The 25,781-nt window shown below is 52.1% G+C and overlaps 1 protein-coding gene across 3 annotated transcripts in view; it reads left to right on the top strand.

Annotated features, from left to right (window-relative positions):
• Positions 1-540: 540 nt before the first annotated feature.
• SOX13 (SRY-box transcription factor 13) overlaps positions 541-25,781 on the top strand; it is a 50,230-nt gene continuing 24,989 nt past the window's right edge. For all 3 annotated transcript variants that reach the window (XM_054563221.1, XM_054563220.1, XM_054563222.1), the window contains exon 1: positions 541-1,069. The gene's annotated coding sequence lies outside the window, so the exon portion shown is untranslated. The remainder of the gene's footprint in view (positions 1,070-25,781) is intronic.

Below are 25,781 nucleotides of genomic sequence, written 5' to 3'. Positions count from 1 at the left end.
TCTGGAAACGGATCAGATCAGATTCGTCAGGTCAGGAAAACAACAACAGGTCAGGAAAACAACAACAACAACAACAACAAAACAACTCGTTTGCCAGTGAAAAATTAGGATTAGGGACTGGTCTGAAACATCAGGAAGCTGTCTAGCTGCAGGTGGGATCGGGTTCCTAAGAGAGATTTTGAAATGGGGGTTTTAAAACCCTAAATAGAGCCTATCTGTCTGAAGAGGTTAGGAGGCTAGGAGTTGGTCGGACAGCTTCTAGAGTTGCCCTAAAGAGCTGAGTCTCTGCAGGGACCCTTATTCCCGGGCAGCGGGAATGGGCAGAATCCACTTCTTTATTCTCTTCACCCGCACCCACCCCCGCCACTCAGGAGCCTTGGCTCTCCTCTTTCCACCAGAGGTTTCCAGCTGTTGATGCCAGGATGGACCTGGCTGCAGGGAGGAGGAGGGAACTCTCTGTCCCTCCCTCCTCCTCTTTCTCCCCACCCTTCCTCCCTCCTCCTCCCCCTGCCCGCGCTGTCTCCCTCCCTCTTTTCTCCTCCGAGGCTGTGGAGTCGCCTCGCAGCCGCAAGCCGTGAGCGCCCGGCTCCCAGTCCCGGCTTGGAACTGAAGTGTGTGAGTGCGGGTCCTGGCACCCACCACGGAGCGGCGGGCCGGGTCTGAGGCCGGGCGCAGCGGTCAGGCGCGGAGGCCCTGATCCAGACCAAGCCGGGGCGCTAAGCCGGAGCCGGAGAGCTGGTCGGAGGGCCGGCGCTGCGTCCGTGCAAGTCCGGGGCAGGACCGCGGAAGGCAGGGAGACGGCCGCGGCAGAGGGCAGAGGGCAGAGGGCAGAGGGCGGAGAGCGGCCTGGCTCGCGGAGGGCTCCGCCCGGGACGGCTGCCGGTCGCTGGGCGCGCACCCGGTTGGCCCGGAGTCCGGACCGAGTCCCCGGCCGAAGCGGGGGGCGTGCCCCTCCCCACCCAGCGCCCGATAGCTGCGTGGCGGGGCATGTGAGCGGGAAGACGGGGCCGCCAGCGCGAGGCCGGCCGGAGGAAAAGCAGGAGCGTGGAGCTAAGAGCCCGGCTGAGTAGTAAGTGCTCCCCTTCGCGCCCCCTCGCCGCCCTCGGAAGTTTGACACTCGCGTCCCCACGGTTCCGGGCACACGCCAGCTCTCTTCTCTGCTAGTTTCCATCCTTTGCAAAGTTTTCCGGGGAAGGACGGACCCCCACTTGACCCTAGTAACCCCGGCCGGTTGGGGCTCCTCACGGGTAGAGGCAGGGTCCTTGTGGAGAGGGGCGGCCGCCTGGTAGGGCCGTGGGTGGCTGCGAGTGTCAGTGCCTGTGCGCCCGGCACGAGCCGAGCTGACGAGGTCCCCACACCCGCTCCTGGCCGAGAGGTACCAGGTCTTCCACATTCTCCCAGTTCAAGGATTTCCCAGCGAGAAGCAGAAGCAACCTGTGCGCGCCCCGAGTGGTACTTGGGGGGGGCGTCCCCAAGATTGAGATCCCTCCCGCCCCGCCCTGGTGTATGGGGTGCGGGGCTCCAGCCAAAGCCACCCTTACCACCCTTCCCACCCTTCCAGGTCGGTTCCTCTACCGACCAGCCGGGCGCTGCATCCTGTTTGTTTTCTGCTCCGGCTACTCCCGTCTCACCCCCTCCCACCTCCCACCTAGTCTTCCAACGACCCCCACCTCCCGCCATGGGATGTCGGAGGTGAACCTTTTCAGCCCGATTTCACCGAGAGAGCAAATCATGCCTGGGGGTAGAGAGGTGGGGGGTGGGGGGCTAGGCGCTCTGTTCCCAGCGGTTCGCCATTGTTTTCCCACACCGCGCGTTCCGTACGTAAACACACACACACACACACACTCACACACAGACACTCACTCACTCACACACACTCTCACACACTCACGCTCATTCACACACTCAGCTACACACACGCACACATGCACACTGCTTCGAGTTCCGAGACGAGCAGGGGTTGCCCGCAGGGTCCCCAGCTGCAAGACCCAGCCGGGCAGCTGCTATGTTACTTCACTGGATCTGAGGGTTGGGGGGGTTGGCAGGGATGTGGGGGTGGCCCGAGAGTCCCGGGCGGGGCCATGAGCTGTGCTTGGGCGGGAAGTGAATTTTGAACTTCAGCCCTGGACCTTTCCGGGAGGACCCCAGCGCACGAGCAGCGACTCCCGCCCCGGAGGGTGGACGGCAGCTGCAAGGACTCCAGCGGCGCTCTTGGCAGCCGCCTCCGCGACAGGGGCTAGGAGGAAGCAGGGGAGTTTTCCTGGGAAGTTTGCTTTGACTCTGTGGGAATTTCCGGGCAGGGCGCCTCGGCGCTGGTCAAGGGGTCTGGCGAAAGACAGCCAGAGAAGATGCTGCCGCTCGGGGGGAAGTTTCCCAGGGACCCTGGCTTCCACTGAGCTCCCTTAGGAAGTGGCGCTCCGGATGCTGGGATTCAACACATCTTGGTCCTCATTTCCCACCAATGTGAGCTCTGGCGAGTCCTTTAACATTTCTGCATTTTCCCTGGCCCACAATAAGCAGAATTATGCACACACCTTTGAAACAGGTATCTAATAATTAGTTAAGTGATAGTAGTTGGGAAGGCAGGAACTCCGGGAGGGTAGGGACCCCTCTAACTGGACCACTGAAAGCCAAGTATAATAAAAGCCAAGGCTCTGAAGTTCAAGCCTAGGTATTGCCACTGGTAACATGATCTTGAGCATTTTAACCGTACTATTCAGTGTTTCAGTTTGTGCATCTGTAAAATGGGGTTAATATGAGTACCTACCTCATAGGGTTGTCGTGAGGGTTAAAGTCTTAATAAAATGAAGCTCATAGAACAGTGCCTGGCATATAGTAAGTGCTGGGGTAATGTTAGCTGTTCTTGTCATTATTACTACCATGACATTATACAGAGTCCAGAAGAGCATTTTGGGATAGTGCTCATTTAATGAACTATAGTAATTGTCTGCTTTTGGGAAGGAAGAAACCTCACATTTCCCATCCTTTCCTGTTTTTGGCTTGTTAAATCCTCCCTACTGCTCATCTGGTTCCATCTTGTTAAGTCTTTTATCTTTCTTGTTCCCCTTCCTTCCTCCCTCTCTTCACATTTTTTGTGAAAGGCACATCATTCCCTCCTTTAAAAAAAAGAAATCAGTCTTGGCCCCACTGCAGTGTTCTCAGTGGAAATCAGGCCCCAGGAAGGAAGTATCTCCACAGGGTGTCCCCTGAGTACAGGGCATGAGCTGCTGGCTCATGGATTGGATGTGCATTTGTGTCTCTGGGGCTCCGTGGATTTCTGAAGAGAGGAGCACAGGTGTCTAGGGCCCCAGGGAAGAGTCAGGTGGGTTGGGCTGGGCTGCTCTGGAGAAGGCAGCTCTGTGTTGCCTGTTGCTGGGGCAGTTGGGGACCTGGAATATCCCAGCCGCCTGGGTAATATGATGTGGGATTTAGGTTAAATGACAGGCCACAGTCTCACCTCCAACTTTCCCCTTGTATGTAGAGTATTTTCTAGGAATTTGGGTTTGTCGCAGCTCCTTATCTGATTCTGGACTCTGAACTGGGTGACGGGGAAAGAGCAGGCTGCTGCTTGCCACCCAGTGTCTCATGGAATGAGCTCCTCGCTTCCACTTCCACCCCAGGCATGAGGGAGGGTGGCCAGGAGGTTGGTTCTTGATGCCTGGAGAGCCTGCCAGTGTGCATTAGTGATGAGAGCCAGCCAGTGCAGTCCGCCTGTTCATTCCTGTAACACCTCTGTGTGCCAGCAGGGCATCAGGGCTGAACACACAGGTAGTGTGCCTGCCTTCAGGGATACTCCTTTCTAGTTAGAAGCAACAAGCAATGAGTAATTTGAAATAAGTAACCCATACAATAGTAGAACCCACGGGTTGTGAAAGAAATATGACAGAGTGATGAGATAGAGAACGTATGTGTGGAGGGTGGGCAGAGGTGGCCCTAGATGGGGAGGCCAGTGAAAGCTGCCCTGGGAGAGAGAACTCAGTGAGGCCTAAAGCATGAAAAGTAGCCAGTGGCACAAAAATCTGAGGAAAGCCCAGCAGGTGGAAAAATCATCGAGGCGGCCCTCGCTGGGTTGCACAGTTGGTTAGAGCGTCGTCCCAAGATGCCAAAGTTGTGGGTTCAATCCTTGGTCTGGGAGAATATATGAAGCAACCAATGAGTGCACAAATTAGTGGAAAAACAAATCGATGTTTCTTCCCTCTCCCCCGCCTTCCTCTTTTTTTCTAAAAATCAATAAATTAAAAGAAAAGAAAAAAGAAAAACTGCTTAAGGCGGGAACCAGGTTTGCAACAGCGGTGTGTCTGGAGGGGTAGACTGGAGCAGTCAGAGGACAGAGCCTGGCCACAGGGACCTGGTAGGGCTGACTGGGTAGGAGCCTGGATTTTCTGGCCAGGGTGATGAGAAGCCATTGGAGAGTTTTCAGTAGGGGAGTGAGGAGATCTGATTTATAGTTTTAAAAGATTATTTGGTACACAAGATATGGTAATCAGAGTTGCCCCAGGGGAGGGAAATGGTGCCTGAGGGATGGGATGGAGGCAAGATGGTGTTTTCATAGGAGACTCCTTTGTCCTTTCTGACTGTAGTACCATGTACATGTATCAGCTATACCAAAAAAACCCCCCAAAACTTCAAAACAAAAAGCATAGTTAAAAAAGATTAGCTTATAACCTGGAAACTGTATAATGAAAAGTATAAAAAATGATTTGAAACTCTATGGTATAGTTTCAATTTTGTACAGATAATTGTATGTATACACATACACATCATGCACACATAGAAAGAAAACTAGAAGGCTGCCTTTCTACAGAGGTAAAGTCTAGATACTGGACGTATGATGATTTTTACTTCCTTTTGTGTCTTCTCTTGATTTTTCCAATCGTATGCAGTGGTCCGAAACTGCTTTTATAAGTGGAAAAAAATGTAAACAAAGATGGTCCAACTGCCAGGGAGAGGATAGCTGGAAAAGGCGAGCAACGATAGAAGCAGAGGCCCTGCTAGGAAGGAGCCTGACTTTGAATTGGGATGATGCCTTGGATTAGGGTGGGCCAGCAGGAGACTGTTTTGGAGGTGGAGCCAGCAGGTCTCACTAACACACCATTGCCTGGCATTGTGCTCTGCTCTTGCCTAGTTGAGCCGACCCCAACTCAGATTTTGTAATCAGGAGTGCGGGAATCAACGATGGTGAAGGACCATTTCCAGTGCTGCCTTGGCTTTAGATAAAGTCTCTGGTGTCAGCTACATCCGTAGCCCAACTCCTAGCAGGGTGTGGGGCCTAGGGGCACCTCCTGAATATTTTGGTACTTGGATAATTAGCAGATTTAGGGCAACATGATGTATAAAGTGAGAAGAATTTAGAGCCGGGCGGGACGTATGCGGTACATAACACCTCTGAGCTTCCATTGCCCATCTGTGAAATGGGACAATGCCAGCAGGCATCCCTGCCTCTTAGAACATAGAAGGCTCTTGTCCGGTCACGGCTGCAGTAGGCATCCATGAATAGGATGGATCTGGGGTTTGCTGTTGCCGGACAAGTGTGTGTTTGGGCTATACTTGACTGTATAAAGGTTTTCTGCTTTCTGGGGGTGCTTTGAGATTGGCCATTTTTGGGCAGCTCCCTGAGCAGGTCTAGGAAGCCGAAGGTGATGCCACTAGAAAAAGTGGAATTCAGTTGTAGCTGTGCCCGTGTGCCCATCCCCCAGCCACATTCGGGGTGAAGCTGAGTGTTTGCAAAGGGCTCTGCTGGAAAGGCCTGGCCATGCCCACAGTGAGTCGTGCTTTGAATGGGAATTATTTTTGTGCTCAGTGTTTGCTTAAGAGGGCTCGCTCCTGCCGGAACTAACTGTGATCCTTACCTTTTGCTGGTCCCCTTCCTGGAACCCGGATGTGTTAGCCAGGTAGGCTGTCACAGTGCCTGTTTACAGGCAGGGAACCAGGGCCCATGACGATCCCTTTCACGACTCCTGCAGTCTCTGTTCCCAGACAGGAAGATATGCCCTGGATGGGAGTCTTTGCCTGGGCAGCCCCATTTTGACTGGTCTTTCTTCCAGCCCCAAGGAAAGACCTAACTGGGAGATTTGTTACAGGCCAGATCAGCAGGGCCATCTTCAGACTCTGCCAGCTTTCCTGGTCAGGGTGACGCTGTTTCTTTTAAAGATTCAAATACTTTCTTTGAGCAGCAGTGATAGGGTAGTTCCCTTCTAAGGATGGGGTGGAGTGGGGTGGAGCGCTCAGTCTGGCGGCCAGTGCCATAGGCCTAGCCCAGGTACGCACGTGTCCATCTCCGCTCAAGCCTCTGGGTGATGACAGCCCTTGTGGCTCCCCCATGGAAAGCTTTCTGTCCACTCTCGGGGCCCACAGTTTCCCTCCGCCACTCCAGGGATGTTTGTGGCTCTCCTGCCCCTGAATGCACCTCTGCCCCTGTGACCTGCCATATCTGGGAGGGGCCGGAAGCCCCGCAGCCCCCTTGCTCACTCCTAGGCGGTGCTGTAAGGGAGGGTTTGGATGGATCCTGAGGAGGAAGAGCACCAGTGCTTGGATCTCCGAGAGGCTGTGAGGTGAGGAGGAAGTGCCCGGGTCACCTGTGGGCAAACCCAAGGCCTGGGCACAGCCAGGACATTGCTGTGTGTGACGCGTCACCTCAGCTCGAGTGTGCACAGGGGAACAAACTAGGAGGGCAGCAGGGGCTGAGATTTGTAGCCAAAGGTTGAGGGTTCCAGCCAGAGTGTTTTATGGGGTGGAGGCCGGGGGAGAGGTGTGTATGGGGTGCTTTCTGTCACTCTGCGAAGCCAGATAGAGGCCGTGAAATCTGAATTCAGTTCCCTTGCCCTTGATACACAGCACAGCATTCAGACTCCCCTCCCCAAAGAAGTGGCCTTAGCATTTAAATGGCCTTGGCGTGAAGCCCTATAAACAGCCTAGGGGATTGTGGCCGGGGTGAGGGGAGGGACTTAGTGTTACCCGCTCTCCGCCCCCCCCCACCCCGTGCCCACTTTGTCCCCTCTGTGACTTCTGGGGAGATGTCCAGAGTTGGCTGATTTCAGTGTTTAGACTCAAGGAGAGGAGAATGGGAAGGGGCCACAGACTGGGCAGGAGCCATTGGCCCCCTCCCCCTGGTGGTTTAGGTCTGATCCCTGCCAGGCCTGAGCTCCCTGGGGGATCCGCCCCAGAGGAGGCCAGGCTGGTCTCCTCCCTTCGCCTTACCTCCCCCATCCCCGCCCCTGCTTGACTCAGAATGGAATGTGCAGCCTGTGGAACAGGATGGGGTGAGAACTGGTTCCCAGAGGCCTGATCCCAGCCCCCTCCTGCCCCTCCACAAGGCGGGTGGGGGACTCGGGGCTGGTCCTGTTCCTTGACACTGCTAGAGGTGCCCCTAGCAGTCCCGGACCCTGTGCTGAGTTGGGGCAGAGGTGGATGCATGGGGGTCTAGGTCCAGCCATTTAAAAGGGCAACCAGGGTTGCAGGGTTTCCTTGTACGTCCCAGATGAGGAAGGGTGGCCAGTAGGAGATCAGGGTGAAGCTGGCAGACTCCTGGTAGCTGGTGTGACCTGCCCTGGACCAGCAGCCTTTGCTGACTTCTTTTTTATAAAAATTGTTGTTTGTGTTTATTTTCGTATTTCTGTAGTTTCCAAAAGTAGTCCAACAATGTTGTACTGTTGTAATTGTAATCAGAAATGGAAAGGACTTAAAATACATGTAGAATTACCAAACAGTGAAACAGAAAAAGTTGTCATCAGTTTACTCTCTGGAAGACTAAAGGGAGTCGAGGCTTGACCAACACTAGAATATTTTGCAGGAGGAAGGGTCCCTGGCAGGAGTAGTAATAGTGGGAATACGTGAAGAAGCCTGTGAGAACACCAATATCCTTAGAAGATGACATTGGAGGGGGCCCCATGGCAGCTGGGCTGGGGTGGGTGACCCTGGTACCCAGGGCCTTGGGCCTCCTGCTTTGGCCCTGACACCTTCAGCTGCCCTCATGCTGACCCCAGAGAATTAACTTTTGCCTGGCCACAGGAGGCAGGTCCCGCGCCCCCCTGGGAGTGGCGGGGAAGGAGTTTTCTGTTTGAGTCTGTGGGGTGTGAAGCGCCCTTGAAGCCTTGCCCCTTGCCTCCCTTTTGAGGGAGCCCGAAGTCATTCCCCCACCCCTCATCCCTCGGGGGCTTGGGTTCCTGGCCTGCCCCTGGAGGGGTGAGGTGTGGTGGGGAAGGAAGGGCGAATGAAAGGTTAGTGGGGAAGGGCTGGAAGGCAGCCTGTGAGCAGGTACAGCCGGGCTCTCACAGAGGCGGGTTGGGTGAGGGGAGTGGGGAATGAATAGGGAGCTGTTGAAAGCAGAAGGGAGTGGCCCCTCCAGCCCCTGCCATTTCTCTGGCTCGCCTGGCTCCCTTTCTCTTGCCCGGTGGAGAGGGTTTCCGTGCATGCGTATGCATGTGTGCGTGCACTTGCATGTGTAGGTATAGGCAGCCAGGTGGGGGCTTGGTCAACCCCATCTGGACCCTGGGGGACCAGGTAATGCCTCTGAGAGCCCCCCCGGGGAACAGTGGAGACAGTAGACAAGAGAAGGAAAGGGGAAAGTGAACTAACTGGGAGGCAAAGAAAGAGCCAGGTAGGGGGCCTTGCTGAGGACGGGCAGAGGGAAGTCCTCCTCTCAGCCCTCCTCCCTGAGCTTCAGTCCCCAGGAACCTCTGGACCCCACACAATTGGGGTTTCAATCCCAGCCTACCTGGAGAACAGTAGGCAGCGGGCAGTCGCCATCCTTCCCTCACCTCTCCCTCTGGGAGCCCGGCTTCCTGCCATTGTGTCACTGTGAGCATGGAACCAGTCACCCTCTCGTGCCAGCGGTGGACGGTGTGTGAGTCTGGCCAGAGTGAGGGGCCCGAGGGAGAGAGCCCTGGTGGGGAGTGAACAGTGGGGTCCGTGGGATCTCCTAGCTGGGGCTGGTGGGGCAGAGAGGGGAGGCCTCTCCTCTTGGTGGGGGACGTGGGCTCAGCCTTCACTCACAGGTACCCTAGCCATGAACCAGGGTCAGAGAAAAGAGGAAGGGGATTGTGTCTTACCTGGCGCCGGGGTCGGGGGGTGGGGGCGGGGGGGCGGGTAGATAGAGGGTGTGTAGCAGGAGAGCTTTCCTCTTTGGTTCCCGAGGAAGTGAAGGGATGAACTTGACTGCTGTCTTCCAGAGAATGACTGTGGTCAGTATATAAGTCCAGGCGAATGAGGCTCTTTGAGTTGTGCAGCGCCCGGTCTGCGCAGCTGTACATGATGGTCCTGTTGGAACTGGCTCAGAGCACCAGGGACTGATGGCTGTATCTTGTTGTTGTCATTTTTGTTTCAATTTTTAAAAATTTTATTTTTAATTATATTTGACATACAATGTGTTAGTTTCACGTGTACCACATAGTGATTCAACATTTCTATACCTTACGAAGCGATCCCCCACCAAGTCTAGTAACCCTCATCATCGTACATAGTTATATTATTGAATCTACCCATTAAGTTATACATTACATCCCATGACTTACAACTGGAAGTTTGTCCTTCTTAGTCCCCTTTCTCTCTGCTACCCAGCCCCTCACCCCCTCTATCTGGCAACCATTAATTTGCTCTCTGTATCTGTGAGTTTGTATGTTTATTTTGTTTAGATGCTACATACTGGGTGGACAAAAGTAGGTTTACAGTTGTGAGCACATGAAACAGTTTATTTTTGTATATTATTAATTATTTCCCATATGAATAGCTGTAAACCTACTTTTGCCCACTCCCTCTAAGTGAAATTATATGCTATTTGTCTTTCTCTGACCTATTTCACTTAGCATAATGTCTTCTAGGTCCATGTTGTCACAAATGCCAAGATGTCAGTCTTTTTATGGCTAATATTACATTGTATATAAGTACTGTACCTTTATCCAATTATCTGTTGATGGACACCTAGGTGACTTCCATATTTTGACTATAGTAAATAATGCTACAATAATGAACATAAGGGTACATGTCTTTTCGAACTAGCGTTTTCATTTTTGGAGGATAAATACCCAGAAGTGAAATTGCTGGGTCATACTGTAGTTCTATTTTTAATTTTTTGAGGAACTTCTATGTTGTTTTCCATAATGGCTGCACTAATTTACATTTCACCAGCAGTGTGTGAGGGTTCTCTTTTCTCCATACCCTTGTTAACACTTGTTATTTGTTGTCTGACAGGTGTGAGGTTGGGACTTTTTTTTTTAAGATTTTATTTCTTCATTTTTAGAGAGAAGGAAAGAGAGAGAGAACCATCTATGTGTGGTTGCTTCTCATGCACCCGCCACTGGGGATCTGGCCCACAACCCAAGCATGCTCCCTGACTGGGAATTGAACCGGCGACCCTTTCAATTCACAGGCCGGCGCTCAACCCACTGAGCCACACCAGCCAGGGCTGCTGTTGTTGTTGTTTTTAAAGATTTTATCTATTTATTTTTAGAGAGAGGGGAAGGGAGAAAGAGAGGGAGAGAAACATCAATGTGAGAAACATCTGTTGGTTGCCTCTCACATGTCTGCAACCAGGGACCTAGCCTGCAACACAGGCATGTGCCCTGACTGGGAATTTAACTGATGAACCAGTGACCCTTTGGTTTGCAGGCTAGAGTTCAATCCACTGAGCCACACTAGCCAGGGTGGGACCTCTGTTTTTCATAACGTAAGTTCCCTTCTTTTCCACCGCCTGTCCCGAGAGCCATACCGCTCAACATGACACCCCCAGTCTGGAGGTGATTCTTGGCTATTGGTTACCCCTTTCCGGGCATTGATTGACACAGAGCTTGGGGACCAGAATTGAGGGGAGGGCTTGTGTGCAAGTGTGGGTGTGTTGGACAGTTTAGAGAGGGCCTGGAGTTGGACTGTCGCTACCCTCCTTGTGGAGTCAGAGTCCTCGTTGGATAGTTGGCCGCAGGTGTTTGTTGTACAAGGGACCTCATGAGTCCCAAGTAAAGGCTGGTTGGGTTTAGGATGGGACAGGAAAGACTGACAGGACAAACAGGGAGGAGGGAAAGTTACTGCCTCATCTGACAGCAACCCCTCCACCAGGACCTTTTGCTTGTCTTCAACCCAAAGGGTCTTCTCTGTCTCTTTCCTCTCCCCCTCCTCCATCTTGAAAACTCACCCATCCCTTACCCTTCAGGATCCTGCTCTTCAATATCTGAGGAGATAAGTGGTTAATTGGATTTACCAATCTAAGTTCATGTGCTGGTGACAAATTAACAGGTAACTCCTGAAGCATGTGAACCTTTTTACTAGCCATGGGGCCTTATTAACCAAAGAGGTGATTGACAGAGTGAGAAGGTGTAGAGGTGGAGTGGGTGTTTGGACATGTGGGGGCCTGCTCGGTTTACCCATCCACTCAGCATGTACTTAGGAAGCTCGTGCCTGGAGGCTGTGCCCTGCTGCACTTGAGGTTATGAGCCCAGCATGGCCCTTACACAGTTTTGAGGAAGATAAAGAGAAGTAAAGAATCGATTAGATACTGATTGAGAAATGTGAAGGAAAGAAAGTTCAGGGTAGAGTGCTTTGGGAGGACCCAGGAAGAGCACCGCGACCAGGTTTGGGCACTCAAGGAAGGCTCCCTGTAGGAGGAAACATAAAGACCAGGAGAATGAGGAGGAGCTAACTCAGCAAAAACCAGTCAGAAGAGGTTTGTAAGGGCAGATAGCCTGTCTCCCAGGGACTCTATCTGGGTCTCCTGACTTTGGGCGGTAGTGGGGGGAGGGTGAGTGTGGGGCAATCAAGACAGGGTGGCTAGGGGCTCCTGGCACCCAGAGACCTTGTTCAGCTATGAGATGTGTGAGCCAGCACAGGGGAACATGGGTTTTGGGGTACGCTAATATGCATGGGGTATGTGCTGGCTGCCGGCTGTGTGGTGCTACAGGTTCAAGTGGGACTTGGGCACAGTGTGGTGTGCGGCCCAAGCAGCCCAGGTATTGGAAGCCCAAGCCTCTTCCAGGCAGCTGTGGAGGGGAGAGGTGCGGGGAGGAGGGGGGCGGATTTCAGGATTGCCAGGGCCAACTGCAAATTAACCAGGCTGGTGATAAATGCCTTTGCTGCCTGTCTCCTCCCCTCTCGCCCCTCCCTGCCCTCCTGAAAATCAACAACTGTGTCAACAGCAGGGTGATTGTGCTTGGCCAGCAGACTCCAGGGCTGCCAGGATTGGGCAGGTGCTGGCAGGGGCTGCCGGAGCCCCACGCTGGGAGCAGGCTGGGCCTGGCTGCCAGGGCTGCAGGATAAACAAGGCCGCACACAGGCTGGCCGGGAGGGAGGCCGCAGGCAGGAGGGAGAACAGGTGTCTCAGGAGCACTGCAGACACAAAGGACCTCTTGTCTGCTCCTCCTTGGCCCAGGGAGCAGCCCCCTTGCTCCCAGCCCAAGACCAGTGGTCAGGTCAGCCAGGGGGTGCTGGGAGTGAGGGATGGGCAGGGGCTGACCTCCAGGCTCCCCCTGCCTCTCTGGGTGCCTGTTTTTTCTTGCTTTCTTTCTTGCGGAGAGGTGAAACCAGTCCTGACTGGGTGCGGGCAGGGGGAGGGGAGAGTGGCTGCACGAGCCCCACCCATCACGAGGCCACAGTAAGTCTGCTCCCCGCTGGAAAGCCTGCAAGACTCCTCACTCCTGCAGGGCACCCAAGGAAGAAATGCATGGGAGATGGGAAGGGCATCTGGCACTTTAGGGAGGAGAGAAGCACTGACTGTCAGGAGTGATGGAAGGTGGGGTGACAAGTAGGGAGACTTGAGCCAAGGGGTTCCAGGTAGGATTTGGGGCTGGAGGTGGCTGGGGTATGGCAGCACCTCCCCCCCTCCCCGCCGCCCCCAGTACCGCTTCATGAAACAAACCTTTGCTGAGCACCTACCACATGCCAGGCATTGTATTCGGGCTGGGGGAGGCAAGGAGAAATAATTCAGGACCAGCAGCACAGACTGGCAGGTTCTGGAGCCGACTGCCTTTTATAGGTAACGTAACCTGAGTCTCAGCTTCCTCACCTGTAACATGGGGGCGATAACAGTCTCTGCCTGCTGGAGCTGCTGAGATTGTTAAATGTGAGAAGAGATGCCTGATGTGAAGCCTGTTGCATGTAAGGACGGTGTAAGGGAGACCATTATTATCCCTGTCTCAGAGTATTGGGGATTCAAATCTAGCCAGAGCCTGGGAAGTAGACAGGTAAAAAAATAATTGCAGTCCAGTCGAGTTCTAGAGACTGGGATGCACAAGGACCCTAGAATGCCCTGGAGGAACGCCCAGCTCTGCCAGGACCATTAGCGATTTATGAAGGCGGGAACACCAGAGCTGGGCTTTGAGTGAGGTGTGGTTTTCCCAACATAGGTCTAGGACGGGCCTTCTAGGCAGGGGCATGCTGGGAGCCAGAGCCCAGAGGTGTGAAAGTGCATGGTTATACCTGCATTTCAGGTTTGTGAGGACAGCAGCTGGAGGGGTGGCTGGGGCTAGGCAAAAGCCTCAGGCCCACCCCAGCTTGCTGCAGTGTGAGCGGCCAATTTTGGTCCGCACGCAGGGTCTGTCTTCCTCCTCCCCACGCCAGTACATTATGGAAAACTCAGTCTCACTCTGGAATATTCTTCAGTTTATAGAGGAGCAGGATTGTTTAGTGAAAACACCATAAGAGTTTTAGAGTCAGAAAGTTCTGGATTGGAAGGAAGCTTTCGGATTTTGAATATCAGTGTTGGGCCATGTACCAAATTTTGAGCCACATAATAGGATCTCCCCTGGAGCCAGGTGATTGTGAGCATTGGAGAGACAGAACTGCCAACTGCCAGTGTTCCCCCGTTTGCACAGTAAATGGGAGCTGTAAGGGCGGCTCTCTGGCCCTGCCTGCATCAGGACCCTTCCTGGGGCTTGGTCTGTATGTCTGTGACGTGGCAACAGCTCTGTCTCTTCCATCCATGATTTTCGAACTGGTAACGAGTCATGGGTAGATGGGTCAGGCCAGGAAGCCGGGGACCAGAGGGGCTGGACACTGGCCTTCCCAGGCAGCAGCGGGCCTGCTGGACTGAGTGGAGGGAGCCGACTTCACAGTGGCCGTGGCAGTGACTCCAGGCTAGGGCTGGTTCCTGTGCGTCAGGCAGTGGGGCCGCGTTTCCCTCGGGGTGAAGCCCTTCAGGCGCCCTCTGATAGCTTCCTGTGACTGCAGTGCTGCCCTGTGAGGTACCGAGGAGGACCTCAGGGGTGGCCCTTGAGGCCAGTCAGGAAGGCGGAGTATCTGACTGCCCATTTTGTGGATGAGGAGACTGAGATTTGGAAATGGGGACTCATCCAAGGGGTGGGGTTCCTTGTCGCACACTGGCTGCTGGGTCTGCAGGGATGAACGTGTCCCACCTGGTGTGTCTGATCCCAAGCAGAGCAAGCGGAAACCCACTCTGGGATTTGCTGCAGAGGTCCTGGCCTCCTGCCACTGGTTTTGAGGAACTGGCGATGGGAAAGTCTAGGGGCATTGAAGGATGTCTGAAGTCCACTGGGTCTCCCGGCATTCGCAGGGAGCCCCTCCCGAGACCAGATCAGAAGGGTGTTGGCCTAGGCAGAGGTCATCATTCTCCTCTCCCTCCCTTGCCACCTTGATCGTGCCCGGCATGGGCACATCTCCGTCGCCTCTTCCTCCTCTGCACTCAGGTGCCTGTGAGGTGAGGTGAGACTTGGTACAAATGGGAATGCTGTGAGATGTGGCTGGGGACAGTGCTCTGGGATGCCCTGGCCGGGGGGCAGATGGCTTCCTAGGGAGCTCTGAGTGAGAGAGAGGCAGAAAGAGCAGCAGTGACACTTGGATTTCTTTTAAAGGTCTGTGTATGTATTTACATGCAATTTGCGTATAACCTAAACACTGACCACAGTTTCATAATCTATCTAAAAGGCACATTGAGGTTTGCCTTTTATACTACTTTTGTTGCAAAGATGGCTGCTTCTGGCTCTGGTATCTGCCTTCTCAGTCCTTTTCCATTCTCCCCCCACCCCTCACAGAGGGCAGGTCACCGGGAACAGAGTCAGCTCTGGGTCGCCCACTGGAGAGCTGCCCTCCCTGGGGCGACTGCCGAGGGCCTGGCCAGCCACCGCCCCCAGCAGGGCCCCACAGGCCCGGCCCTCCCACCTCTCCCCAGGGGCAGCCTCACCTCTGCCTGGGACGAAGGGAGCCTTTGCATGCAGGTACATACAGGGGTTGGCACTTAGCAGATGCTTAATAACTGTGAGGATAAAGAGAAATTAGAGACAGAAGTCGCTCCTTGAAGCCTGAGTTTTATGCTTGTGACTGGCAAGGCTGGCGGGGAGAAGGGAGCCCCTGGGGGTGATGGGTGTAGGAAGTCATTTCCCTCCCTTAACTGTGGCCAAGGGGAAGCATTTCTTTCTCTTCTTGGCCTTGTAGGACATAGTGTTAGGGATCAGAGGAGCAGAAAGGAAGGGCCAGGCCGCCTATTATTTTGTTTTCCCGATTAAGAATCCATTATTAACAACAATTTATGACATCCAGGTCTCCAGCCAAGCACATTCTGTTCTCCAGTGTCGGGGAGACTCTTAGGGGCCATGGCGAGTGGCTGAACAGGAAAGGGGACCGGTCAACAATTTTATGATTGACTCTGTGGTGTCTGGCTTGTGCTAGGGGGCAGTTTTAGTTCTGGGCCAATTTGAGCCCAGCCCCTCGTGGGGAGACGCCGTTCTGGATGGGGTGGCATCCCCAAGTGAACCCAAATAGCTCTTGTAAGTGGGGTGAGTGGGCTCACTCTCACACTCATGCCCCCTGAGCCTGGAGCTCCAGATTTTTCTCTGTGAAATGGAGTCAGAGCGCTGATATTTGGACCAGAGTCACTGTCGCGTTTGTTGAGATAGCAGGGCCCGGGAAGACTCTACAACGAAAGGAGAGCGGCTTTGCGTGAGAGGATCCCGGAAGAGGGGGAGCAGGCAAGATGACCACCACCTGTGTGGAAAGAATGGCACACCAGCGAAACAACCCCCTTTCTGCAAAAGCGCTGAGCTGGTGGAATTTAGTTCCGTGGCTTTGAGATTGGGGCAGTAGATAGAGCTCTGTGGGTGCCCAGACTGTGTGTGTGTGTCAGGCTGTATGTGGGGGTCCCGGAAGACAATGGAGAGGGCAGGAGCAGCACCCGCATTGCCCCCTCAACCAGGCTGGCCTTTGCACTTCCCTGGGCTTGTCACCAGTCCCCATTCCTGGGAGCAAGTCCCCTTCCTCCATCGACCCCTCATGTAAGTTGGTCTCATTCTTCCCTTGTTTACCCCTCATTCTCCTCCCGATTGTTTGGCTTGGAATAGATGTTGCTACATTGGCCTTTCTTCAGGGAGTGGGGGCATTTCTCAGGGTCAGCGTTGGTGATGCCTGATCCCCTGGACTCGGCCTCAGGGTTGCAGGGGCGTGGGCTCCAAGTCTGGTTTAGGGAGAGCGAACCTCCGAAATTAACAGTCCTTCAATCTAACAGATCTCTAAGCTTGGTACGGTTACACCGGTTGGGAAGGTTAGACTTGCCCGAGGAGAAGGAACATCTATCTGTGGGATTCTGGAAAGAGCCAGGGCAGAGAAAGTGTGCGTCGTGTGGTGGGGGAGAGGGTTGCCGGACAGTGAGAGAATGGGCCTGTTTTCCAGCTGTGAGGTTTGGACTATTATCTTCTTCTTATCCTCACACAGCTGATGGCCACTCAGTCCTGAGGCGGGTACTTGTCCTCTGTTCTCCGGTTGATATCCTGCTCTCTGGCTCGCTCGAGGCTCAAGCCAGGGTTTCATGAAAGAATGAACTCACAGATGTTTCAGAGAACTTTCAGAACATTCATTCAGGCTGAAGCATCTCTTTCCTTGTTCTGTGACAAATGATGCCAACGCCCTGGCTGGCATGGCTGCGTTGGTTGGCGTGTCGTCCCATAACTGAAAGATTGGGAGTGTGATTCCCGGTCAGGGTACATACCTAGGTTTGATCTCTGGTCCGGGCATGTACAGTCCCTGGTCCAGGCGTGTACCGGAGGCAACCAGTCATTGCTTCTTTCTTACATGATGTTTTTATCTCTCCAAAAAGCAATGAAAAAATGACCTCTGGTGAGGATTTTTTAAAAAAATCGTGCCAAACTTCGCCGGTAATTGAGATACATCTTTCCCTTCCCTGCCAGGGCTACTGGGCCCCCAGGATGGGGCCATGCTGTCAGCCCTGGGCGGGGGGGCTGTCCCTTCCCCCTCTCTGCCCTGACCCGGGCTGCCGTGGGCTTCGGTCCCGCTGGGGCTCCAGTGAGCGAGTGTGTGTGGCTAGCTTTCCTGGGAAATCCAGCATGTGCCATTTCTCAATGAATGGGCAAATTTGTATTGTTCTGGATTGAGGAACAGTAATATCTAGGTGTCTGTTTTAAGAAGGCAGTGGTTTGATATATTTTGAACAAATGAGCTAGGGAATGGATAAGCTCGCATTATGTGACTCTACTGGGTGAGGCAGAGGAGAGACCAGACCTTGTCCTCGGGGAAGCTGTAATCTGTCTGGGGAGGTGAGACAAAATCCAAGGAAACCGAGTTGCATTGTGGGAACAAGCCTTCAGCCGAGTTGGCCCGGGTGCCAGGACCCATGGTGACAGTTCCATCTCTGCAGCATTGGGTTGGAAGGCTGGGGACAAGGCGGAGTCAGACAGAGCCAGGTTTGAGTGCTGGTTTTGTTTCTTCTAAGCTGTCTGATTTCTGGCAAATACCAGAGCTTTCTTTCTTAGAGCCTAGTTTTCCCATTTACAAAGTGGGGAAAAAATAATACTCGATAAGGTGAAAAGGCTTCAGTGAAGTGGTGTACGTATCATACATAGCATTTAGCACGGGGCCTGGAGTATAGGGGCCTCCAGTAAGCGGGAGCTGGTGTTTAGCGTTGTGGCCATTGTTGGGGCGGGTGTGCTGGGGTGCGGATGATGTGGCTCCCTTGGGGCCTGCCTGGGCGTGGGGGCACCCCCCTCCCTCGAGTCATGAGTATGGCCTCTGTAGATCCTCTGGGGAAGGAGGATGAGCACCTCTTCAGAGTGTGGGGGGCAGACTGTCAGCCATGACACCTACTTAGCCTCTCTGTGCTTCAGCTTCCTCCACTGTGAAGTGCTATCAAGAGTCAGGACCGAAAGTTAGGAGGATTAAATAAAAAGGATTGTGTGGAAAGTGTTGAGAATAGCATCGGCACATGGGACTCTTCTCCAGGTATTTGGAGCTGTTACTGTTGCTGTGGTCATTCTGTTCCTGGAGTGAAGCATTCCTTCAAAGAAACAAGGGTGGGAGCTGCCCTCCAAGTGTCCCAGGAGCTGGGAGCAAGCATGGGGTTGTGGTTTGGGGTGGGCTGGGGAAGGGACTCTTGCATGCTGGTGCCGGGGAGAAGCCCAGAAAAGGGAACACACCATTTCCTCACATAGTAGCTTTGGGCAGAGCATTGTCAGGTGTACAGAAGGGACAGTCTGGCTCAGGGCACACTACCTTTTGTTCTTTGTCCAGTGGTCCCTCAGATTGGTCACTAAAGGGGGTAGTTCTACACAAACAGGATGGCTTTTTGCAAAACCAATGAAATTCTCATGTAGTTGGGATCGCTTTGAAGCCAGAAAATACTACATTCACAAAACCTGACCGCTGGTGAATTTTAATAATCCATAGTAATCAACAGCCTTTTACTAATCTTTGGACTCTGGGTGCTCAGGAGCTGCCTGCAGGAGCCTGGCAGGAAGTGAAGGCTGCCCCATTGGCCCCATGCCCACAGCGAGAGAGTTAATTGGGTTTGGAGGGCCCCGGGGTTGAGCAGCCTCTTCTCCCAGATGCTTGTACTGTGGCTTTGAGCTTGGGGTCGGGCAGACCTTAGGTGGGACTCTGCCTTCGCACCTTGGCCCTAGTTGCCTCATCTATAAAATGGGTTTTGTCATTGTTGAAAATATCTGTGAAGTGCTCAGCCTCTGGTAATCACAGCAAGTGGCAGGAGCTGTTAGTATCTTTCAGCCAATTTGGCTGCATCCTGAAGGTGGAGATCAGGGGCTTAGCAGCACCTGTATTTATTTCGCAGCATCAAAGGCCATGGTGCCTCTCTCACTTATGGTCTTATCTCTGGGAGTAGAAGAAAGAATTTGTTCCACGTGCAAAGGGAAAAATTGAGAGCTGGGAAAGTGGGGTGGTGTGTCCCAGATCCGAACCCCTTCCCCCTGGGTGGGGCTTTATAAAAGGACCATCAAAAAAGTGTACGAGTGCCCTGACATTTAGGAAATTACTCTGCGAGGGTTCCCAGAGATCCGGTCATGTATATTTTGACTCCCACCTTACCGATAGGAAAACCCAGGCTCAGAGGATTAAGGCTGCATCTGTGGCAGGGCTAAGGCTCAGACTCAGACATTCTGCCTCCAGATCCACGCCTGTCCAGACCCTCTGCCATTTTCCCCGTCCATACAGGTAGGTCTGTTAGGGTGGACAGTCATGAGCTGGCAGAAAGAGGGTTAAATTCCTCCTAAGCAGCGGAGCTGGTTTTGAGCTGGCTTTGAGCTGGCGCCTCCAGTGACCCCATCACTGACCCCCATCCCCTGGGTCAGGGCGGCAGGCTGTGGGGGGAAGGGCACAGAGCCTCTAACAACCCAAGGGGGGACAGAGGGAGGGCCTGGGGAGGCAGGGGCGGGGGAGGGGACACTCATCTGTCTTCCTCTTTGGACAAAGATGCACAAAGATACTGGTGGCTTTTTTGGTTTCCATAGGAAATCCCTAAGGGTCCTGGTGGTGGCCTGCCATCCGTGTGGCCTGCACTTTTTTCCCCCTTAATTTTTCATTTTTATTTATTCATGTGACAGTGTTTATAACAATGCATTATCATTGAGCAGTGCCACAGAGCACAGGCAGCTCTCAGAGACACTGGAAACCCTGTGACAAGCTCTGAGTAACTTTTACCAGTAAAAGAACATGGAAATATCAAATAACCTTAGGGCTGAATGAGACTTTGGTACCAGCTTGTCATTCCCTGAGGAGGAGAGGGATAATTTGGTGGCCCCCCAGAAGCCAGCATCTGTGGAATAAGTAGGTGAGTCCCTGCAAACTGGCAAGGCTGTTTATTTCCCTCATTTTCTTCCCAGCTGGCCCCCACCCCAGTCACCCCCTCTCTCAGCACAGACCTTCTGACGTAGAGCTTCCCTTTGGACCATTGTTGCTGTGTCTTCTCCAGATGGTGGGAGCATCAGGAGTAAACCTCAGGAGCGGCCGGAGCAGGAGGACAGCTCACCCAGAGTTGTCTGCAAGATGGTGGCGGGGGAGGGGGCAGGGGGTGCACACCTGTCCTGGAACCAATACTTTCCTCGAAACCAGCACCCCAAGAAGAACATTTGAAGAGAGGATTTCTGGGAAAGCTGAGGAACTGATTTTAAGGGAAGACTAAATCTCTTCCTCTATCCCCATCTTCCTGCCCTCAGATCCCTTTACCTCCCTGCTGAGGGATCCTAAATACACCTTGTCTCTGCGAGGCAGGTGGAAGCCTTTAATTGTTCCTAGAGGTGAGGGAGGCTTGGAAGGAAGGCCTTCTAGCTAGTGGGGCAGGTCTGGCACTGTCTGTCTCTGGCCTTTTCTAGACGCTTCAATTAGTGATGTTAATTACAGCTTTGTGAGCACGGTCTGCCGCTCTCCCTCATGCCCAGCCTGACATTCGTCCCCAGTCTGTGAGGCTATGTCTGTGCTCTCACCTCTGCCCATCTGCGAGATTAAAGGTGCCGGGAAAGTGCAAATTATTAGCAGTTTCATGGTCTCCAACCTTTTCTTCATAGTGGTAAATGCACGTAACATTAACACTTAAACCATTTTTAAGTGTATAGTTCAGTGGCAGTAAGTATATTCACATGTTGCGCAAACGTCACGACCATCCATCTCCAAAACGTTGCCTCATTCCAAACTAAATCTCTGTGCCCACTCAACAGTAAGCTCCCCCTTTTCCTCTTCTCACAGCCCCTGTAATGTCTGTTCTACTTTCTGTCTCTATGGATTTAACTACCTGTTAAAAATGGAATCCTGAAATAGTAGCCCTTTTGTGTTTGGCTTATTTTACTTAGCATAGTGTTTTGAAGGTTCATCCATGTTGTAGCATACATCATAATTGCCTTCCTTTTTTAAGGCTAATACTCCATTATATATTCCATTCTAGAAGGTATCTAGCCATGTAATGTGAAAAATAGAAACGTTCATTGAAGAAGACATGAGATACAAGAAACAGGGCAGTGACACCTCAGTCCCCTTCAAAGTAGGCATGTTGGGACCTCGCACAGTTCTCCCAGTCACCATCAGCTGCCCCGTCATAGTGTCCTGAATCTTGACAGTCTGAAATCTGTTCTCTTTCAAAGGTGATTTCAGTTTGGGGAAAAGCCCGAAGTTGCAGGGCGCCAAATCTGGGCTGTAGGGGGACTGAGTCACCTGGGTGATTTGCTGTTTCATCAAAATATTCTGCATGAGACGTGATGCACGAGAGGGTGCGTTGTCATGATGAAGCTGCCAATCACCACTTGCCCATAGTTGCAGCCTTCTGAACTTTCTGAATCATCCAAATAGTTTCTGCAGAGGAATGTTCAAACCTAAGGCAAAATTTGATGTAGATTCATTGCTTTGCGCGCTCAATTTGAATTCAGCGGCCACACGGTATTCATGCGCACACAACAGCGTCTGCCACCCCCACTGACTAGTACAGTGAAGTCGCCATTGCACAATCCAGTCCACTCAGCTTGGCTGCGTTGATGCTGCACCGACTGTTCTCATTATATTAACGATGGCTAGACTTTTTCTGTCGTGAAAAATGTATATCTATCACGTTTGTTTATCCATTCATCACTTCATGGACATTTGGTTGTTTCTACCTTTTGGCTATTGTGAATACTACTGTATGAGCATTGGTGTACAAATCTTTCTTTAAAACCCTGTTTTTTGTTCTTTTGGGTGTACACCCAGAAATAAAATTGCTGGATCAGCCCTGGCCAGGTAGCTCAGTTGATTAGAACGTCATCCCGATAGGCCAAGGTTGTGGGTTTTATCCCTGTTCATGGCACCCATAAGAAGCAACCAATGAAGGCATAAAGGAGCGGAAGAGCAAATCCATGTTTCTTTCTCTCTCTCCCCCGCTTCATCTCTCTCTCAAATTAGTTTTAAAAAATTTTAAAAGAATCGCTGGATCATGTGGTTATTCTCTGTTTAGTATTTTCAGGAGCTGCCATATTGTCGTCTCCAGCAGCTGCACCATTTTACATTCCCACTAGCAATTGTCCACATTCTTGCCAAGGCTTTTCTTTTTTTTAAATAACCATTGTGACGAGTGTCCAGTAGTACCTCATGGTGGTTCTCCATCTTTTTAAGGGGAAGTCAAGGCCCGAGATGTGCTGAGACGGACCCCTCCCCAGTGCACTTGGGCGCCAGCGTCCCGGTCCCGTCAGGGCCTCCATCCTCCGTGCTCTGCTCCCCAGGCCCTTCTGCCACCTTGCTGTGTCCGCTGACTGACAGGGCCCTTTCCTTTCTGTCTGTCACAGGAGCAGAATGGCTGGGACCCTCTAGAGGAGGCTGGGGGCAGAGGAGGAGGTTTCAGCAACATAAGATTTTAATGAGTTGACCATTTCGACTATGGGCATTGGTGAAGTAAATTACAATGTAGCCGTGGAGTGGAAAATGCATAGCCATTACACATGCTTTTATGAAGAATTTTAAATAATTTCCAATTTTTAATGACATGAAAACTCCCTTACATAACCTATTAAGCAAGGGGAAAAGTATAAAATCTTGCTTAGGAGCTCAGTGATGAAAAGAAAAAAAAAAGATTTGGAGATATGCCAAATTATTATCAGCAGCCTCCTCTAGATTGATGGGAAATGGGTGGCTTTTAATTTTTCTATTCTTCTTTGTTGTTATAAATTTTGCAGGTTTTCTACAATGAGCACACATTCCTTTTATATTTAGAAAAAGTTCCATAAGAAAATAAGAATGACTGCAGCCAGTCATTAGGCATGTGTGTTGCAGGGCCTGCGAAGTGCATGGCTCTGCTCAGTGCTGTTGAGAGTCAGGCATGCACGAGAAGCTGGGGGGGCAGCAGTGGAGGTGTGGGGACAGATGGCATGGGGGGCAGCCGGGAAATGAGAGGTGATAAGTAAGGGAGGTCGGGGTGGTGTAGCCCCATGACCTCCAGAACCATGCCCCTAATTCGCTGGGAAGAGACCGTGGTAGGGCCCTGATTGGGACTCCTGTCTCTGCCTGTGGTGTGGATAGGTGCACTGACCCCCACCTACTTTGACCTGGTCTCCTGCTCTGGCTGGCAGGAGTGAGGCCAGCAACCTGTGAAACCAGGGCTTTTTGGGCCCCAAGTTTGCCTTTGACTTCTCTCACATCAACTGAACTAGGACCTGCCTGGGTCCCCTAACCCCAGCATGCTAACTGCAGTGGCCTAGCAAAGGTCAGGAGTTGGGGGCACACAGTTCAGGCTCCAGGAATGACTTTTCATGACTCTTGGGACCTCAGACAAGAGGAAGGGAAGCCAGTATAGCCCAGAGCCTAAAAGAAGCGACCCAAGCCAGTCTCTGGGTTTCGGGTGTTCTTTACCGCTCACTGGCTGTGACCTCAGGCAGTTGCTTAGCCTCCTTAAGCCTTCTTGTCCTCATCAGTATAACAGAGCTGATGAGAGTAACTGTATTGCAGGGCTGTTGAAAGAATTAAAAAGAGCTAATTCCTACAGATGGCACTTAGCATATTGTGTGGTCTGTTCCTATTGTCTGGTTGGGAGGTAGATTCTGATGCCTGGCTGCTTGGGCTCCAATCACCTCTGTGCCTGGATTTGTCCATCTGTAAAATGGAGTTAGTAATATGATCAACCTCAAGTGATGATTGTGAAGATTAAATAAATTAGCATAAAAAAAGATCGTACACAATGATTAAGTGGGGTTTGTTCTGGGAATGTAAGCTTGGTACAATATTTGCAAATCAATAAATGTGATTCACCACATACAAGAAATGAGGGATAAAAACCACATGATCATATCAATAGATTCAGAAAAGTATTTGATAAAATCCAGCGCCCATTTATGATAAAAACTCTCAGCAAAGTGGGAATAGAGGCAACAGACCTAAACATAATAAAGGCCCATATATGACACACCTACTGTCAGCATCCTACTCAATGGGCAAAAACTACAAACTTTCTCCTTAAAAAAACAATGTATGTATGTATGTAAAAGTGATTCAAACAGTGCTTGGTACAAAGCTAAGTAAATGTTAGCTACGACCAGAGGGGGTCTTTTAGCTAAAGAGTGACCACCAGTTGTTGGTGGCTAGCATCTGCCAGCTCATCTGGTTTTCCCAAGAGTCCCATCTAGTAGATTAGTGCCTATCACTCGCTTGTTAAATACTTTGAATGTACAGTTATTTTTTTATTATCATTAGCATTGTGGTCTCCAGATGTTAAGATCCCTCCCAGATCATACCTCATTCCACTCCTGAGCCAGAGCTGGTTCTTTTCTTGCTTGGGGTGGTCCTGCGTCAGTTTGCAAAGGGTGTTGGTGCTAGAAGGTGGGTCCCGGGCAGACGGGTGCAGAATGGCTGCTTTGGGGGTTGTGTGGTGAGAATTTAGATGAAATCAGAGAATATGATACTGCTCTCCTCCCCTTGCTTCCTTGCCCTTTTGAAAAGGAGTCAAAGCCAAGAAAAAACATAACCCATAAATAAAGGTTCCATGAAAATAGAAAGAAGAAATTTTGCTTTTGCAGCAGGCCTGGCTGTCGATGGGGCAGATAATGGGAGAGGAAACGTGGCCTTTGCAGAGAAAAAGAACGGAACACTTTGTTCGCTGGAAGAAAGAATGCTGCATGAGCCCAAGCGGCTGCACTGGGGTTTCCGATGAGTGAGCTTGTGAGGGGAGAGATGCTGGTGATTAGGCCCACCCAGAACCCCTGCGGTGGGGAGGCGAGGTGAAGGCGGAAGCGGCAGACCTGAGGGGGCTGCCCAAAGGTGAGGCTGGTTCGCCCTGGTCCAGCCCCGGGCCTCTCACCATGATCCTAGGGCTGCTGGTCACCATGCTCCTCCATTGCCTGCTCAAGCTGTGGAGCTTGGTACTCGAACCCCTCTGGAAGCCCAGAGGCCTTCTCTGGATGCGCGTCCTTCGCAGAGCCTTGGGGCGGTGCACCCTAGGGAGGAGGAGATGAGGCCAAAGACAGTGTGCTGACTGTTGGCGTGCTGACCTTCTGGTTCCAGACTCTGCTCCTGTCACCACTACCGGGTGTCCTTCTTGGAGACCAGCATGTACCGACTCCTCTTTCTGTCTTATACCACTCACCTGCCTTGGCTGCTGACCCATTTCCCCTGCCCCTGCAGCAGGTGGCGGAGGCAGGAAGGAGAGGAACTAGGGGAGGAATCAGATCTCTCTGTGAGCCCCCAGGGACCCCAGGACGCAGTGTGGAGGTGTGCCCACTTAAGAGAGGAGGATGTGGGCTCACGGATGTGTGGAAACTGATATCTGGAAATGCCTTCAAGAAGGGTCTTCAAAACATAACACTGGCTTGGGGCTGAGTGCTGTGGCTGGTAGAGGTTCCTTGGGAGCACATTCGTTCATTCATTCATTCATTCAACCACAGCAATACTAAGTGCCAGTCTGCTATGTGCCAGGCACGGTGCCTAGCATTTTATTTGCCATACTTTAAGAATCGATGGTGTAAAGAGATTAAGTCTCAGGTATTCACTGGACTTCTGCTTAGCTCAGTGTGGAAGTGGGTGACTTCTCACTTCTCCAGCCTTCACCCTGCAGTTGAGATTATGATGCTAATGTCCACTGAGGTATTCCACCCAGCTGTATGCCA

This window comes from Pteronotus mesoamericanus, unplaced genomic scaffold (genome assembly GCF_021234165.1).
Source record: "Pteronotus mesoamericanus isolate MK-2021 breed Mesoamerican mustached bat unplaced genomic scaffold, CSHL_Meso_final scaffold_705, whole genome shotgun sequence".
Classification (NCBI taxonomy): domain Eukaryota; kingdom Metazoa; phylum Chordata; class Mammalia; order Chiroptera; family Mormoopidae; genus Pteronotus; species Pteronotus mesoamericanus.
Note: the sequence above shows the minus strand (reverse complement) of the source record. Positions and strands in the feature narration are given on the sequence as shown.